Here is a 19,741-nt window from a genome sequence, read left to right on the forward strand (position 1 = left end):
GCACCAAGACCTTCTAGTAAAACAAATTTTAATAAAACAAAATAAAGTTTTACTCTATTTAATACCAATTGAGTAAAATACAGATAGAACTTACAAATTATATGTTTAGACACTATCTTATAGGCTAACACTAGTTATGTACAAATTTTATTTACATAGTACCTGAAATAGAATACACTGAATGTATTTACAATTAATGACCTCAAGAAAGACAAAAAAACCAGACTATATAGTAACATATGCTACAATACATACTGTACTTATGTACACAGTCTTCACATTTTAATTATACTCTATATATGCAATTAAAAAAAACTTGATGTTTGGCGTCTTAGAATGAAAACGCTTCATTCATGTCGTCGTTCCACAATTTTTAGCACCAACAATTTAATTAGTCTTGTTCTCCGTATTCATGAATCCATTCTCAGCAATGCCTCGATACATCTGAAAAGATAAAATGTAGGCTATTATTAGTAACATCGGAATAGACCCTCAAGTAAAACAAGAACAGAGTAATGTATGGACTAGTCTTTATTCATTAGTAGCAGCGAAAGAAATGCTGTCTACAACTTTTAACAACGCACTACTACTTTACCAGCCTTTGAAATAAATGTTCTTACCTCGTTAACAAGATTTCCCTTTACAATCTCATCCTTGTTGTGGATATCTTGTTGCTCTTACTAGCCGACTTCACCGGTTTCTTCTTCTTGTTGTCTCCTTGTGCTTGTGATAGAGATGCAACCGTAAACTGACGCATCACTCGTTGCTGAAAATGTGCTGGTCCTGGACGAACAATATCTGAAAAACAAAGCAGCGTTTAAGTCGAACAATATTAGTTGATTCAGGTTCCAAACTAATATTTACCCTGGAAAAGTCAGTAGCGTTCTAATAGATGAGAGAACCATTTGTTCGTATTATTGTTTCTAAAGAAAGACAGACGTAAGACCTAGTCTAACATTAGGGATGAAAGACAGAATGAAGCATCGAAAAGAAAATTAAAAAAAAAATAAATAAAATAAAATACCGCAAAAGTAAAACTGTAGCCCGTCATGAGAGCATTTCTTAATTTTCCTTTCAAAAATGGTCATATTTAATCGTTTTCCAAAAAAATAATAATAATAATAATAATAATAAATAAATAAATAAATAAAATAAAACTCGCTTTTATGTAGTCTATCTACCTACCTACCAGAAAGCGTACACGCAAGGCACACTAAAAGACTGAGGAAACCGAACCTAATACTGATCCTAGACCTTGCGATTTCGCTGTCCATCTGGCTATCTATTAAAAAAATTACACAATACCGGAGCCGCCAGATTTTCACATAAGCCAGTTACACATTAACTCAAATGTCTTATGGGATTGTGAAAGTAAAGAGGTTTGGAATAAAAATTCTTCTCTTTTATCTACTCTTTCAACATAATATAGCTATGTCTATATTAATTGTATTTATCATATTGGAATCACCAGGAATCGATCCAGAAACTTCTGCTTAGTAATCTATTACCGTAACCATTAGACCACAAGATCGTTGAAAAATTCGACTTTAAAATTTCTTAAGACAAATCTTCGATAATGTATTTGAACTAATTTAAACTGTCTATAAAAAATTATCGGATCGATTCATGTCAGACTTAATACGGAAAGGATTACAATTTAAATTTTATGAACGATATCCGTAGGCCTATAGGTTATTACGTCATGTTTTGTTTTTTACTTCAAAACTTTACATTGGCAATTGAACAGTTTTAGCTTTCTAATGCCAGGCGTTTGACAATAAAGTCATTTGGCCTCTTGCACTCCAATATTTTTCAAAGATATTATCATGGTCAGCCACTGAAGCACAGATTTTGAGGTGTTCCGAATCGATTTCTTGGATTAAGTTGCACAATGGGCAGTTAGAGGACTGATATATTCCAATTCTATGCAGTTGTTTGGCCAAACAGTCATAGCCTGTTGCCAATCTAAATGCAGCTACAGATAATTTTCGTGGTAAATCGGGAAATAACACAATTGAACAGTACGAATGAAGAAAACGAATTAGATATAACTTAAGCTGAGTACTCATGTAACATTATCTCTAGGGCCTATATTTGTTTGTTATTGCTTCCTCTAACTGTTAAGACGATATCCATGTATAATATTACAATAAAGCGGGGGGCAACTGTTAAAAAACAACATAATGCATAACAAACATAGATAGGCTATGAGTATCAGGGTCAACAGTAATGCCTACGAAAGATAGCCTAAGAGTAGTTCAAAAGTAGCATACTTATGTGAACAGCTACGCAATTAGGCTAATATATGCCTACATCCGCTCCGATATTGTGCACTTAAGCCAAAGATAAAGTCGGCTATATGCAAAGCATAAGCTGATAAAAGCCTCAACAAACCTAACCTAGCCTATCACTGATCTTAGACTTTACGAAAACTCGTTCATTTCACAGTTCCAAAATTTGAACGAAGATATTTATTGGATATTGAGCCATGTTTTAAAGTTCTTTCACTTGACCGGGACCTGCCTCCTCCATGATCGTTAAACAGAAGACTCAATGATCTATTATAACTTCACGGAATATAATCAAATCTACTATCAACACGAACTCCAAATAGCAGAACTTCCTAACACTTAGCCTATCACACATTACGAAAGCACACTGCCAAAATAACTTCATAAACTCAGAGGCATAGTACGTATCTCTGGGTCACTGGAGAACCATATTCTACCACGAAACGGGTAAAATCACAAAACGCAAATAATAACAGAACGAACTTTTTATTACTTGACCGCCAATTCTTAAGCGTAAATTAATGTGCTCAAACCGATACGAACGTCGAAAATATGATTTTTATATTTTAGGTCTACCAAAAATAACGTCAAATAGGCCTACGAGTAAAATTAAATTGTAAATGATTAAAATCCATAGAGCAGTGTTGTAACATTTGACTTAATAGGTCTATATCAGTGAAGCAATGAAATCTTTACTTGCATAAAAATATACCTTCCTTATTTCTATATTATTCAGTTACCGGTAATGAAAATGTAAAAAAACTGTAAATATGTTAATAACCCTATGTATATTACTACATACTCACTAATCAATGGTTGCACTTTGATGAGAAGACAGGTGAAGATGTGGATTATTGATGCAGAGATGGTCAGTCTGTAATGAAATCACAAAATTGACCGCTTGCAATGAGTGACATGCTAACCACCAATAGATGGTTTTTTATGAACACGATAATACTCTTTAAAATAAAATCCAGAAATTAACTGAATAATTGCCTCAAAATTACATCTGTGATTGATTCGAAAATATTAACTAACAAAATAATACCTACCTATATTAACCTAGAATTCTCATTTTTGCTGTTGGCTTACGTTTTTGTGGGTGTGAAATTAATTCGATTAAGAAATTAGTTAAAAGCACTTACTTGATACAGGAGTATATGTAACTCTTCGATTAACATTCACCGAAGAGAATGGTCGCAAATTGTTGCGATCTTGTCTGTCAACAGTCACTATGAATGGGCGGAGTCGTTCTCGTCTCTCCATGGCGATCTGTTGCTTGATTCTTTTGCGTAGAGTAGGATCTGCCCGGCAGTAATTCAGCCACGTCTTATTAACCATGGCTGAAGATAGCAGCGTTCTGGGATCCAGATTCCTGTAAATTAAACATACCAAAATTAAAACGATGTACTGATAAGACATCAAAACGTACCTTGAAACATTTTATTGTAATGAAACAAAACGCAGAACTATATGCCTTAACCTAACAGAACACAATTTGAATATACATTATAGTGCCAATGTTTCAAAATTATAGACATATCAGTAAGACTAATCTCAGCCCTCACAATGCCACATTTTAAATATCATTTAAGAATATTTGCTCACACTAAGAGATAATTAATATGTTTCTATTTCACGTCATTCGACTAGAATTGCTAGGCCCACGTATGAAATATCCATTATATTGTTGAACTGCTTTACTATAATAGGCCTAGTAACCTTATTGAATTTAACTTATATGATTTTGTTTAAACATTTACAAAAATTGTAGTACGTAACAGTGAAATTGTAAAAGCTATAAGCTAACCTAGTTTTAAAATATTGGTTTTGTAAGTATTTCCATTGTGATAGAAGTCTTACAGCTTAGATTGAGTAACAATTTAACAACTTATATTAAAATATGTATGTAGCCTATATGTATTTATTCACACTGCAAATGGGTATATACACAGTGGCAGTGGTAACTAATTACACTCAATAATGACAATAATAGGCACAATTAATAAAAAATATAATTAATAATAAATTATCATATATTTGTTTGTATTGACTTGTCGGTCCAACATATTTTGTGAATTGAAGTTAGCTTAGTTTTTCTCGAGTTAATGTCAGTTAAAGTTATGTTTGGTTGCGATAGGTTATGTTAGGTTACAGTCGAAATTACGAGTTTCTGCTTTTTTTGCATTACCTTTCGAAAATCGAGCATAAAATAGTCGTTTGTGAAGAAAAAAAAAGAAGTTCAAAATCTTAGAGTAGTCGTCCTCCAGAATTACCAGTTGGTTAATCTACTGTCGTCATACAGTAGACTATTTCATAAATAGGCCTAAGTGTGTAAATTTTTGCACATCCTACTTTTATACTATTAGCCAGGCTATGCTGTATCTTAATAATGTTCATATAAAAAGATATCATAACCTTAATAAGATCAGGAATGATGTGGAATTCTCCGAGAATTGATAACAGAATTAACTTCTATTTAATGGCAGAAATTCTAATTTCTCGAGGGACACACTCTTCATAACTAGCCTACTACAAATACATAACTTACAAGCGAAAGAGGTGAATTAGTCTATAATATAATATCGACCTGAAGATATCAAAGATACTCGAACGTGTATAAATACAATTTAGCGATATCTCATTTTGCAAATTAACTCCTGTGTTCTCTATATAAATACTCGTAAATTGTTTGCTTCGTTGTTTCAATACGTTTGGTTAAACCTACGCCTACGCCTTTGTCTTGCATTCAACATTGCGCAGTATATTCTAGTTTCTACTACCCTCTTAAATGTCAACGCACCATTTCTTCGAGAAAGTATTTCATTATAAGACGACAAAACATAATATCTTTGAACGCTTTCTTTGTGAAAAAGAATTAAGGCCTAGGCTTGCTGAACGTAAAGGACTGATTTTAGTTTACAGGAATCGCATTACAGAAGACGGAAATTTTGTCTACAAATTAATTTTATAGTTATAATACAGTATGTCTATATATAATAATTACTTCTACGTCAGTTGGCAATGAAAATATTCAGTCTTATATTAATTTTTACTCTGTTTCCTTCACTATGGACAGGCCTACAATACTATGTTGTGAATTAATCAATATTCTTACCTGAGAATCATGACGGAAATTTCAATAGGAAGATTTCCGACGATGTCGAATCTCTTATCTTGTAACACAGGCGATGAAGAGAAAAAGTAAAGCAACATACTATGCGCCTCCATCTCAAATTATCACACCAGCGACCAGATATCACAAAAAAATCACACTTCGCCGCTCTGTTCGAACTTATCTCAACAACAGCAAAACGCAAAATGTCAGAAAGATTTGAAAAAGTTCACCTATATTCAGTGAGTCCAAATTCTGAACATCCAATCACGATTAGCGTCGTATGTCGACAAATAGGAAACAGTTACGACAACATGAAGTAGCCAATCAGGAGCTTATTATGAATTGTCAATATGGCCGACAAATTCATACATTTCCAAAATTATTAATATTTTTAGGAAATTTAAGATTTTATAGAAACTTCGGATATATTTAAATTTCATATATATCTAAAATATCTGAATAATACAACTTTCCTCGATGTAACTTCTAAAGCGCAAGGGAATTGAAAAATTAAATAATTTTGTCTAAGAACGGAAATTATAAACGCGATCAGCATTTCACATACTCAGTAAAATACTGTCGTAAGTCAAAAATCACATATTACGTTCGTAAAATATTTCCAACGCTGTTTTACTAGTTGGATGTATAAAATTCTAATTATAAAATAGTACATTGTTAAAGGACAAAGTATATGATTATGTCTCATGACGAGAATAGGCCTATTGGAAGAAATGGAAATATAAAAATTGGAAATTTATCCTTTGAAGAGGTGGAAAAATTCAAATACCTGAAAGCAACAGTAACAATTATAAATGACACTCGAGAGGAAATTAAACATAGAATAAATATGGGAAATACGTGTTATTATTCAGTTGAGAAGCTCTTGTCATTCAGTCTGCTCTCATAAAAGATTAAAGTTACAATTTATGAAACATTTGTAATACCGGTTTTTCTTTATGGTTGTGAAACTTGGACTCTCACTTTGAGAGAAAAACATAGGTTAAGGATGTTTCAGAATAAGGTGCTTAGGAAAATATTTGGGGCTAAGAAGGATGAAGTTACAGGAGAATGGCGTAAGTTACAAACACAGAACTGCACGCATTGTATTTTTTACCTGACATTATTAGGAACATTAAATCCAGACGTTTGAGATGGGCAGGGCATGTAGCACGTATGCGCGAATCCAGAAATGCATATAGAGTGTTAGTTGGGAGGCCGGAGAGAAAAAGACCTTTGAGGGGGCCGAGACGTAGATGGGAAGATAATATTAAAATGGATTTGAGGGAGGTGGGATATGATGGTAGAGACTGGATTAATCTTGCTCAAGATAGGGACCAATGACGGGCTTATGTGAGAGCGGCAATGAACCTCCGGATTCCTTAAAAGCCAGTAAGCACATATTAGAGGTTTTGGTACTTATTTATGAAAACATTTTTACAGCAGTATTTTACTAGAAAATAACATATCTTTACAAATCACAATTTTCGAGTTACGACACTATTTTACTTGGAATGCGATTTGTTCCTCGTAATTTAGTAGGTACCGATATAAAATAAAATTAATGGCTGCGGAAGGAATAGTAGGCCTAAGGCATGTAAGAGTTGACAGTTTTAGGTCTATTTCTCTTCTATTTCCTATATATAAAAATAGGCTGTTAAATAGGTAGTCAATTTATAGGCCTATCTGAATTTTTGAAGATATCATTGCAATTCATACATGGGATAGGCTAATATGTATTATAACAACTGTATTACATTTAGAATTAATTGGTTGATTTTATAACAGATAACAAGTTGCAGGCCTACTCACTTTAAACCCTTCCAAACGTACGCAACCTACTTCTCGCATACCAGTTTAGGCCTATAAATTCAAATCAACTTATGATATCATTTAATGGTATTTTCTTATGAACGGTATGCTAAATTCCCGCTTTTGTGGATAAGCATGTAAACGGGTGGTGTTGTGTTACTCCTCTTGTTTTTCGTTTTCCATATTCCTAGCCTCCACCAAGCTAAGCCCATTTTCACTTCACTATTACTTTACAATATATTCTTCTTCTTCCCATGACGTTTTAATGTCTTCAAAATTATTTAAAGTTCTTAATGCCTTGATATTTTGATATAACACTTGTCTCGTAATTTAGTTACATCTTTCTTTTACGATTTTACAAATTACATTTAAATTCATTACCCCAATATCATCTCAAGTTAGACCTAATCTACTCACCTTGTCCATTAAATCTTGTAGCCAATTGGATTTCAAATTCGTGTCCCGAAGAAAATGTAAACACTTCTTTTCAACGGTACTATCCTCTTTCGCCATAATATAACCTAAGAATTTTATTTTCCTTACTTACTACTATCATTCCCATAATACTATCTACCCCATTTCTAATCTAGCAGCTACGTTAGAAGAGTTCCACAGGATTCCTAGAAACTTCTTACACAATTTAGATCTAATTCTATCAATAAGCTGGCAAGATAAATCATTACCCCAAATTTCTATATTATGCAATATTTTCGATTCTACAATAGCTCTATAAATATGAAATAAGTTTTTAATCTCTATATCCTGTCATTTATTCAAACACTTATCTACCGCGGTAAGTGCATCATTACCGTTATTAGATGCCACTTCATTTTGTGTCATCCATTTACTCTTCCTATCTAATATTACACCTAAATATGTGAATCAAGAAACTCAATGAATTATTGTTCAGAAACCATCTCTCTTTTACTTACTTTACTCCCGTTCTTAAAAATTAGGATTTTCTTTTCTTTTTTTTTTCCCCTCCCCGTTTCTTGGTAATGATTTATTAAAGCAAGTACTCTAAGCTTATACTTTGTTATCCCCTCGAACATGAGTTTTATTCATACGGGGTATAGATTTATATTAAATAGAACGCACAGTTTTCTGAATGTTTTATCTAAACGTCTCTTTTATAGTAATATTATAAGATGTGTTCTGATATCCTAATAATAATGTATTATTATAAAAATTGTTACAAAGTACATTTGTAAATAGTGTTTCCCTGTGTAACTTTTTATAAGCCTCAGAACAATATTACGTTTCTACACCAGAGAGACGATAGTAAACTGTATTCGACCAACACAATCTTTACGTTTGTTCTTCAAGCGAACGTTTAATTTTTAGCAACAGCTCCATTCGACTGACATAGTATATGTATGACGGGAAATAACTACATTGCCAGCCGTTTTGTAAACGCTGTATTATTCTGTATGTACTTGACTTCAGAGTAAATGTGCCTTAACTTCGAAGTCTACTTATTACTTGTTGACATTCCTTCCTTTGCCTACCGCTGTGGAGTAACGGTTAGGTCTATGCGATGTGAGGCTGCAGTACGATGGAGCACCTGCACGCTTTGCCTTTTCTGTGCGCGACATTTTGAAGGTATATTTCTCCTGCCAACCACACGATATCTCCATTCTGGTTAGATGATCGTCCACCTCTGCTACGGTATGTGGGCGTGAGCCCAGCAGCCGGCTGGTCGGTCTAGGTCCTTCACGGGCTGTAGCGCCACGGATTATTATTATTATTATTTGTCATGCCGTTGGATTGGGTCCAACAACACAGCACCATTACCATAGCCATCCCGCGAACCTGACCTTACCATTCCATGAAACTCGATGCGAGGTATAAAATGAAGTGCCAGCGCCCATGGTGGAAATGTTTCCTCCATGGCAGCGCCGTTATCAAAACGAGTCACGCAGAACTGTGGAAAGGACCTTCGCCCTCACTATCCCGCAAATGCTATGGCAGTGTGTGGCAAGACACGAAAGCGCATCAGATAATGTGTCGAGCATTGTAGTCCACATAGGAATCCACTTGTGTAACTCTATGTTAATATTGTGGCACTAATGTGGAGCACAGTGATTTCCTGCCCACACTGTGTAAGTTGCAAAACTAAAATTCTCATCTTCACTCCTTGTTTCATATGAAATAATTTCTACCACTTAGTCTAAAAAAGAATCTTATTCAGACGCTTGTGATGCCCCATTTTGATTATTGCGATTCCTTGCTAACTAATGTTACCTGAGAGACTACAACGTAGGCCTATTCATAATGTGTGCATACGATTCATCTGCAATACTCGTAAATTTGACCATATAACACCTTCCCTCCAGTTACTTTTATGGGTGCGTACAATAAATTCACTGTCTCTTCTGTTTAGAATCATGCATACTTCTACTCAGAATTATGTTATCACGCTTTCAATTTCTTACAACTCTTCGAAAACGGCATCAAGTACTTCTTTCTATCCCTCATCATAGAACGTCTTCATAATCATCCTCCTATACTCTAGAAATACCTCGTCTCTGGAATTTGTTACCTAATGACGTCAGGGACTGCCGGACTTTATCACAATTTAAAATTAAATTCGAAAATTTTGTCTTATTTAATCCTTTTTAGGTATTGCTAGAAGTGTTGATTTGTGTTTTCTCTTTTACTCTAGATTAAAATTGCAAATTTCTTGTTTATGTTAGTAAGGATACAATTAATTATGACAGTCACTCATTTAAAGTTTGTGTGACTGCAACCTGTATATATTTTTTTGTGGCTCTACTTTGTTTGTAGTGTATTTTTTTTTTCCTTTTTATTTCCATTATTGTATTTCTGGTGTTGTGGAAGAGAAGGCCTGATGGCCTTAACTACACCAGAATAAATAAGTTCTAGCAGTACGCAGGAACGGGAGATGATTGAAGCTATCGTTGTAACCTGTAGGAGTGTTGAAAGATGAATTGGAGGGATGGAAAATATCCTTCTGAGATTATAGTATTGTACCATACTTCAATTCACTATTATAAGATGTGCAGAGATTCGAAGTATAGTATAATGTACCTGCATTTGTATCCTAACTGTAACTTGCAGAATTATTTCAGCATTTTTTCTCATCAGTGACTTTTTCAAATTATGGATTACATTGAACTTAAATATAAAACAAATGTCTCTATGGTTCTGTTACTCACAAGGTCTTTACTTGTTGGGTGGACTTCAAGTTCGTGCCTATGCATCCGACTGGCTAGTGAATGCCTTCGTTTTATCAACAATAATATGCTATCATGAAACTTCCTCCTTCGAAAGGGATAATCTTCCTCTGCAGAGTAGGACTGGTGCCTGTAGAAACTAATCTCAACTTGAAGCACCTAGAAAGCTCTAATGAATTATTAGTCGCTAGTTTGTGGTGAAACATCCCTGAACTGTCTCAACTCGAAGTCCGCCTCAAAGCACCAAGACCTTGTAGTAAACGAATTGTAATAAAACAAAATAAAGTTTCACTCTATTTAATACCAATTGAGTAAAATACAGATAGAACTTACAAATTATATGTTTAGACACTATCTTATAGGCTAACACTAGTTATGTACAAATTTTATTTACATAATACATGAAATAGAATACACTGAATGTATTTACAATTAACGACCTCAAAAAAGACTAAAAAAAACCAGACTATATAGCAACATATGCTACAATACATACTGTACTTATGTACACAGTCTTCACATTTTATTATACTCTATATATACAATTAAAATTAAATTGATGTTTGGCGTCTTAGAATGAAAACGCTTCATTCATGTCGTCGTTCCACAATATTTGGCACGAACAATTATTTTATTAGTCTATTTCTCCGTATTTATGAAATCCATCCTCACCAATGCCTCGATACACCTGAAAAGGTAAAATGTAGGTTATTATTAGTAACATTGGAATAAACCCTCAAGTAAAACAAGAACAACAGAGTAATGTGTGACTAGTCTTTATTCATTAACAACAGCGAAAGAAATGCAGTCTACGACTTTTAACAACGCACTACTGCTTTACCAGTCTTTGAAATAAATGTTCTTACCTCGCTAACAGGATTTCCCTTTACAATCTCATCCTTGTTGTGGATACCTTGTTGCTCTTACTAGCCGACTTCACCGGTTTCTTCGTCTTGTTGTCTCCTTGTGCTTGTGATAGAGATGCAACCGTAAACTGACGCATCACTCGTTGTTGAAAATGTGCTGCTCCTGGACGAACAATATCTGAAAAACAAAGCAGCGTTTAAGTCGAACAATATTAGTAGATTCAGGTTCCAAACTAATATTTACCCTGGAAAAGTCAATAGCGTTCTAATAGTTGAGAGAACCACTTCTTCTAAAGAAAGACGTAGGCCTAAGTCATAGTCTAACATTGGAAATGAAAAAGAGAATGAAGCATCGGAAAGAAAATTTAAATACCGCAAAAGTAAATCTGTAGCCCGTCATGACGGCCTTTCTTTATTTTCCTTTCAAAAATGGTCATATTTAATTGTTTTCCAAAAAACAAATATGAAAACTCGCTTTTTATATAGTCTATCTACCTATCAAAAAGCGTATACGCAAGGCGTACTAAAAGACTTAGGAAACCAAACCTAATATTGTTCCTCCAACTTGCGATTTCGCTGTCCATCTGGCTATCTATTAAAAAAATTGTCCGAATACCGGAGCCGCCAGATTTTCACATATGCCAGTTACACATTAACTCAAGTGCCTTAAGGGATTGTGGAAGTAAAGATGTTTGGAATAAAAATTCTTCCCTTTACTTCTCTTTTTCTCAGTTCCTTCTCACTTCCAAATACTCCCTACTACCGTCACTACATTTTATATCAACATAATATAGCTATGTAGGCTATATATTAATTGTATTTACCATATTTGAATCGCCAGAAACCTGCTTAGTAATTTCTTACCGTAACCATTAGACCACAAGATCGTTGAGAAATTCGACCTTAAAATTCTTTGCAAAACAAATGTTCGATAATGTATTTAAACCAATTTCAACTCTCTATAAAAATTTGTCAGATCGATTCATATAATACGGAAAGGATTACAATTTCAATTTTACGGATATCTTAGGCCTATAGGTTATTACGTTTACTTCAGAATTTCACATTAGCAATTGAAAAGTACGAATGAAGAAAACGAATTAGATAAGCTGAGTACTAATGTGACATCTCTAGGGCCTATATTCGTTTGTTAATGCTTTCTCTAACTGTTAAGACGGTAACCATTGCATAATATTACAATAAAGCCGGCGGCTAATAGCGGAGGGCAACTGTTATAAACCAACATAATGCATAACAAACATAGATAGTTTATTAATATTAGGGTCAACAGTAATGCCTACGAAAGATAGCCTAAGAGTAGTTCAAAAGTAAAATATGTAAACAGCTAGAGACTTCTACGCAATTAGGCTAATATATGCCTACATCCGCTCCGATATTGTGCACTTAAGCCAAAGATAAAGTCGGCTATTTGCAAAGCATAGGCTGATAAAAGTCTCAACAAACCTAACCTAACCTCTTACTGATCTTCGACTTTACGAAAACTTATTCATCTCACAGTTCCAAAATTTGAACAAAGATATTTATTGGATATTGCGCCATGTTTTAAAGATCTTTCACTTGACAGGGATCTGCATCCTCCATGATCGTTAAACAGAAGACTCAATGATCTATTATAACTTCACGGAATATAATCAAATCTACAACACGAACTCCAAATAGCAGAAAATCCTAACACTAGGCCTATCACACATTACAAAAGTACTCTCCCACAATAACTTTATAACCTCAGAGGAATAGTACGAATCTCTGGGTCACTAGAGAGCCATATTCTACGACAAAACGGGTAAAACCACAAAACGCAAATAATAGACTAACAGAATGAACTTTTTATTGCTTGACCGCCAATTCTTAACCGTAAATAAATATGCTCAAACCGATATGAACGTCGGAAATGTGATTTTTATATTCCAGGTCTACCAAAACGAATATCAAATAGACCTACGAGTAAAATGAAATGGTAAATGATTAAAACCTATAGAACAGTGTTGTGACATTTGACTTAATAGGTCTATATCAGTGAAGCAATGAAATCTTTACTTGCATAAAAAATACCTTCCTTATTTCTATATTATTCAGTTAATGAAAATGTAAAAACTATAAATATGTTAATAAGCCTATGTATATTACTACATACTCACTAATCAATGGTCGCACTTTGATGAGAAGACAGGTGAAGATGTGGATTATTCATGCAGAGGTGATCAGTCTGTAATGAAATCACAAAATTGACCGCTTGTAATGAGTGACATGCTAACGACCAATAGATGGTTCTATATGAACACGATGACACTCTTTAAAATAAAATCTAGAAATTAACTGAATAATTGCCCCAAAATTATAACTATGATTTGTTCGAAAATATTAAGTAACTAACAAATACTTAGGCTATAGTAACCTAGGATTCTCATTTTTGCTGTTGGCTTACGCTTTTGTGGGTATTTAATATGTGTATGGAAGCTTCGTGGTCTGAAAGTCATTCGATTAAGAAATTAGTTAAAAGCACTTACTTGATACAGGAGTATATGTGACTCTTCGATGAACATTCACCGACGAGAATGGTCGCGAATTGTTGCGATCTTGTCTGTCAACAGTCACTATGAATGGGCGGAGTCGTTCTCGTCTCTCCATGGCGATCTGTTGCTTGATTCTTTTGCGTAGAGTAGAATCTGCACGGCAGTAATTTAGCCATGTCTTATTAACCATGGCTGCAGATAGCAGCGTTCTGGGATCCAGCTTCCTGTAAATTAAACATACCAAAATTAAAACGATGTACTGATAAAACATCAAATCATACCTTGAAACATTTTATTGTAATGAAACAAAACGCAGAACAATACGCCTTAACCTAATAGCACAGTCTAGTATATACAGTCACGAAGCTCGAGTTTTGAGGGTGCTAGGAACAATTGACTGTGCCGGTACTATTTCTCATTGTAATGAGGCGATATTAGCGATCCTAGTGGTTAGCAACTACCTATGGATGCATATTCACTACGTATTGAGCTTCGTGACTGTATATACTAGACTGTGCTAATAGGCCAAAATTTGAATACCGACATTACAGTGCCAAGGTTTCAAAATTGTTGACACATCAGTAAGAGTAATCTTAGCCCTCATATTGTCATATTTTCAATATCATTTAAGAATATTAGCTCAAACTAAGAGATAATTAATCTCCGTTTTATTTCACGTCATTCAACTAGAATTGCTAGGCCCGCGTATGAAATATCCAGTATATTCTTGAACTGATTTTCTGTAATAGGCCTAGTAACCTTATTGAATTTAACTTATATGATTTTGTTTAAACATTTACAAAAATTGTAGTACGTAACAGTGAAATTGTAAAAGTTATACCTACCTAGTTTAAAAATATTGGTTTTGTAAGTACCATATTTCCATTGTGTCAGTAGTCTTACAGCTTAGACTGAGTAACAATTTAACAACTTGTATTAATGTATGTATGTATGTATGTATGTATCCTATATGTATTTATTCACACTGCAAATGGGTATATACCCGATGACAGTGATAACTAATTACACTCAATAATGACAATAATAAACACAATAAAAATACAATTAATAATAATAATAATACTAATAGTAGTAATAATAATAATAATAATAATAATAATAATAATAATAGGGAGCATCCTAAATTAAATGAAGCGCGATCACTTCAAATAACATTTAAAGTAAATCTGATTTGTATCTTAACCCTAAGTTCGAACTAAAACCCACGAATATGATAATAATGATCATACCTGCACAAGTACCTTTCAGCACTACACTCATTTCGCTGACAACTCACTCACTGCACTAGAACTACGACACATTTCACCGATTCTATCCTGATTTCACTAACACTTCAAAAACATTTCACTGTTCAAATACTTTGCACTGCCACTATAAACTGTAAAGCTTCACTGACAGAAACACACTTCACTGATAACACTTCAATAACAAACTATCAATTACACCCTGTACTTATTCAAATTGTAAATATGATATAACATTCACAGCCTACAATAACCTAAATGGCTACTGAAGGAAATATCATAGGCCTACGTTCAATTGACTTACTATTACAACTAGTAGGTTTATTTCTGTATGTAGGCCTACACCAGAAACATCAGTTTGAACAAAACCACAGTTCAGAAATTACTACAGAATCCAAGTGATGTGTCTGCAGAACTAATAAACCATAATTCAACAAGTTCACCGTTTGAGTTTTTAGGCTTTCACGGTGACTGTGATTGAAATTGTGGTTTTGAGTAATCCACCGTGTCCTGGAACTCTACATTCTCAACGTACAATCATCCGAATAAGCCAGGAGTAACGAGCCCAACAGTAGGCGAGTCTGGTGTCGTGCATTATAGACGCTATGTTCGATTCAAGTTTGTCGAGTATGGCCAAGTTCGATATTTGTCGATGTTCGCTCTGCAGAAGGAGGCCTGTCGTGTTTGTTCCATCTTGATTCGATATCCTCCACTCTCATCTCTTCAAGTTTTAACAGCTTAAGGATTTTAGCACAGATCTTGCTATTAGTTTTTTATATGGAATGAGACGAAGTTTGTGATGTCTTGGTTACCTCTCTAATGTTCGAACATTGCAAGACACTACAGGCGACCTCTCTGGTCTTACCCTGATGATGGAACTTGCATGTAGTTACTAAACGTTGGAAATTTGAAGCTCTAGGACACGGTGGATTACCCAAAAGCCCAATTCCAAGTTCACTGTTACTTTACTTCTTTTATTGGAAATGTTTAAACAGCGTAATAGATCCTAACCTCAATAGGTAGGCCTATAGACCTGCATTTATAGGGAACAATTCAAGAATACAACTCTATTATTTGTTAAAATATGTGATCATTTTATTTGAAAGACATCGAGTGAGAACTACTAACAAAAAAAAAAAGTAAATTTTTAAAGAAGATATCTTAAAGATTTTGTTCATTATAGTTTACTTTTCTTGCTATTATTTGTTATAAATATTCACCAAAGTTTATTTCAATTTTAATTTGAAGTAGCAATATGTCCATTCATAACAGGATTAAGAAAGTTATAATTAATCACCTTAGAGATTAAAGAGAATTTTATAGTACTTGCTATGAATTAAAAATAGACTATACCACTACGTATAGTAAATGAAAAATAGATGTCTATTTTAAATAGATCTACTAAAAGTGGCACTTATATTAAATATGTCACTCAACTTATTCCTAAACGTTGAAATCGAATTGCGATTGAGTTACATTGTTTCTCATACAATTAAAAATCCTGAGCATTTAGCCTAGGCTATAATGATCAGCATATATACTTACCTTAGAATCATGATTGACATTTCAACAGGAAGATTTCCAAGAATATCACATCTCGTATCTGCTAATACGGGTGTTGAAGAGAAGAACCCAGACAACAAGCAGTATGCCTCCATCTCAAATTATCACACCTGTACTTACAACTTCGCGACTAAGAAAATCACAGTACTCAACTCGACGACAGCTGACAGCAAAATGGCAGTCAAATTCAAAATTTCCTCTTTTAAAGAATCTTTCCAAATTCTGAAGCACCAATCACAAACAGCGTCGTATGTCAAAGAGATTAGTATTCGCCAATCGGAGATGATCACGATATCGCGGGAGTAACCAATCAGATGTCTTCTTTTAGTCGTCAATATGGCTGACAATCATATCGATTTTAAACATGGCGAATTTTAATACAGTAATAAAGATTTTGTCTGCAATTAATCCTTCTTATTAATTAACGATATATTAAATTATTCTCAGTTGATATTAGAAATATTCGGACATGGAACGTCGTAGTCATTACATACCAATTAAAAAATTAAAATTTAATAAGTTTACTTTAATATTTCATCTTTGTTATGTGATAAATATATATATATATATATATATATATATATATATATATATATATATATATATATTACTCGATCAAGGCCAGTGGAGTCCTGCAGCCCGGAGCCGTGGCGCTACTGCTCCTGCGTTCGTAATACCGCATCGCGATAGTTAACATTACGCTCGCGGCTCCACTCGCTTTGATCGAGTAACACACACACATACACATATATATGATACTCAGTACGAGTTCCTAGTGATATAAAGTATAAAACTAACAGGTATACTTTCAGAAGGATATATGTTAAGTCAGGTAAGTAATGTATGAATATTCATTATGTTCCTTAAATGACAGCAAAATACGTCATTTTTATCTTAATAGGGTTCTCTTACTGTTGCGTGAAACTATGCATGAAAACATACTTCTTGTTATAACAACTTAATTGTTGATAGAAAAATAACTTTTAAACTCTGTGTGTTATTATTTTAAAATCAACTACTATACATTCGGCTACATCACATCAGCATTCCATTGATTTGTGTTAATTAAATACATAGCAATCTTACTCAAAATACGCAATTAAGAGCTTATTACGATCAAATCAACAGTTTCTTGGTAGGCCTACTTATTTAGGCTATTTTAGATGACGGCTCGTTTTCTTGACAAAATTTAGTCTATTCAGAGCTCCGTTATTTGATTTGGGAAATATGTAGTAGTTGCTAAATTGAGCAGAAATCCTTAACTTTAATTTTATCTAGTTAGTTAGCACTTACGACTTTGAGGTAATTAGGGCTTACGTATTCTTGGGTACACTTCAATGTACGATATAGTTGACATAGGGCGACTGAGATTGGTGTGTTTGTACTCGTATTGATGTTCCTTGTATAGAAGACCTTGTGAAGTTGTGTTATATTTTATTAATGAGTTGGTCTGTTACTTTATCTTGTGCTAGGCCTATCATGGAAGTAGATATATTAGTATTAGTGTCTGATCGTGGAGATCATATTGCACCATGTTTTACTCTCCGCCGCCATATACGCATATTTTCGTAAATATTATAAGTTAAAGATTAGGTTAGGTTAGATGAGGGGATAGTTAAGTGACGTGAAATGTGATAAGGTTAGAGTGAGTTAGACGAGAGGATAACTAAGTGACAGAAGACCAAGGTCTATGACAAGATTAGAGAGGGTTAGACTCTTACAGGGCTAGAGTGGGTTAGATGAGGAATAGCTAAGTGATATGAAGCCGAGGACTCTTACAGGGTTAGAGTGGGTTAGATGAGGAATAGCTAAGTGATATGAAGCCGAGGACTCTTACAGGGCTCGAGTGGGTTAGATGAGGAATAGCTAAGTGATATGAAGCCGAGGATTCTTACAGGGCTAGAGTGGGTTAGATGAGGAATAGCTAAGTGATATGAAGCCGAGGACTCTTACAGGGCTAGAGTGAGATGAGGAATAGCTAAGTGATATGAAGCCGAGAACTCTTACAGGGCTAGAGTGGGTTAGATGAGGAATAGCTAAGTGATATGAAGCCGAGGATTCTTACAGGGCTAGAGTGGGTTAGATGAGGAATAGCTAAGTGATATGAAGCCGAGGACTCTTACAGGGCTAGAGTGGGTTAGATGAGGAATAGCTAAGTGATATGAAGCCGGGGACTCTTACAGGGTTAGAAGCCTCTAAAGGCATGGCTACGACTTTGACTCGCAAGCTTGAGGGGGGGGGGACAGGGGAGGGGGTATCGATTCGCTACATCTCGGTACGAACCACGGCTAGCCTCACCTTCACATTAATACGTTTCGCTATATTGGTCTTATGTGAATGCGCTGCGTTGTTGAGCGTTAGTTCAATCAAAAGTAAATGCGCGCGCTCATGTGTGTGTTATATATTAATTTTGTGTAAAATAGCTCATATTGAAAGGACACTGTGGTCATTATTTGTAGAATTAAAAGAGAAACCATTTTCAAGTTGAACGTATGAAACAAAATGTGCTTACAAAGATAGGAGATCGACATCACATTTACATAGCCTATTAAAATAGAGGATGGAGGAAGACAAAATAGAAATGTTCAATTTTCATGGTATATGAAATAGCTATCCTTGGCTAACAGGTTGCTCTGAGACAAATAAGTTTTATTGTTATACCTATATTCTGTTTGGGGGCGAAAATGAGTAGTCCTCAACTTCTTGTGGGGTCTTCTGTAGCCTATCACAAAAAAGTTGATAAAAAAAAAGTCAAGAAACTGCCCTATAAGAAGATATGAGGTAAGCAGATTTCTTCAGCTCACCCAGTATTTACACCATAGCTTCGCTACTGAATTGTTATTGCCAGTGGCAATAGTAATATGGACGTCATGTCCCTGAAGTTTACATTGTGTAATGTGTGTTGCGTTCGTAGGCGCCAAGAGAAAAGCTAACAACTTTACTGAGACGCTGATAGACTAGACATCAAAAAATAGTGAAGCGACGGGTAATCGCGAAGAAGAGAGAGATTAGTGACATATTTAGCAGATTTCACCGTTCTCTCTTGATAGAGCATGCAGAATGTACAGTAGTGGCAAAGAAAACCAGACCGATCATTG

The 19,741-nt window shown here is 34.5% G+C and overlaps 1 long non-coding RNA gene across 2 annotated transcripts; it reads right to left on the reverse strand.

Annotated features, from left to right (window-relative positions):
• Nucleotides 1-206: 206 nt before the first annotated feature.
• Nucleotides 207-14,035, reverse strand: LOC138699839 (uncharacterized). 2 transcript variants are annotated; one of them, XR_011332085.1, is made up of 4 exons: nt 13,810-14,035; nt 13,441-13,508; nt 621-798; nt 207-444 (listed from the first exon to the last, which is right to left on the reverse strand). It is a non-coding gene; the product is annotated as an uncharacterized lncRNA (long non-coding RNA). The 2 variants fall into 2 exon arrangements; XR_011332084.1 differs by lacking the exons at nt 207-444; nt 621-798 and adding an exon at nt 11,287-11,459.
• Nucleotides 14,036-19,741: the final 5,706 nt, after the last annotated feature.

The sequence above is a fragment of the Periplaneta americana genome, chromosome 5 (assembly GCF_040183065.1).
Source record: "Periplaneta americana isolate PAMFEO1 chromosome 5, P.americana_PAMFEO1_priV1, whole genome shotgun sequence".
Taxonomy (NCBI): domain Eukaryota; kingdom Metazoa; phylum Arthropoda; class Insecta; order Blattodea; family Blattidae; genus Periplaneta; species Periplaneta americana.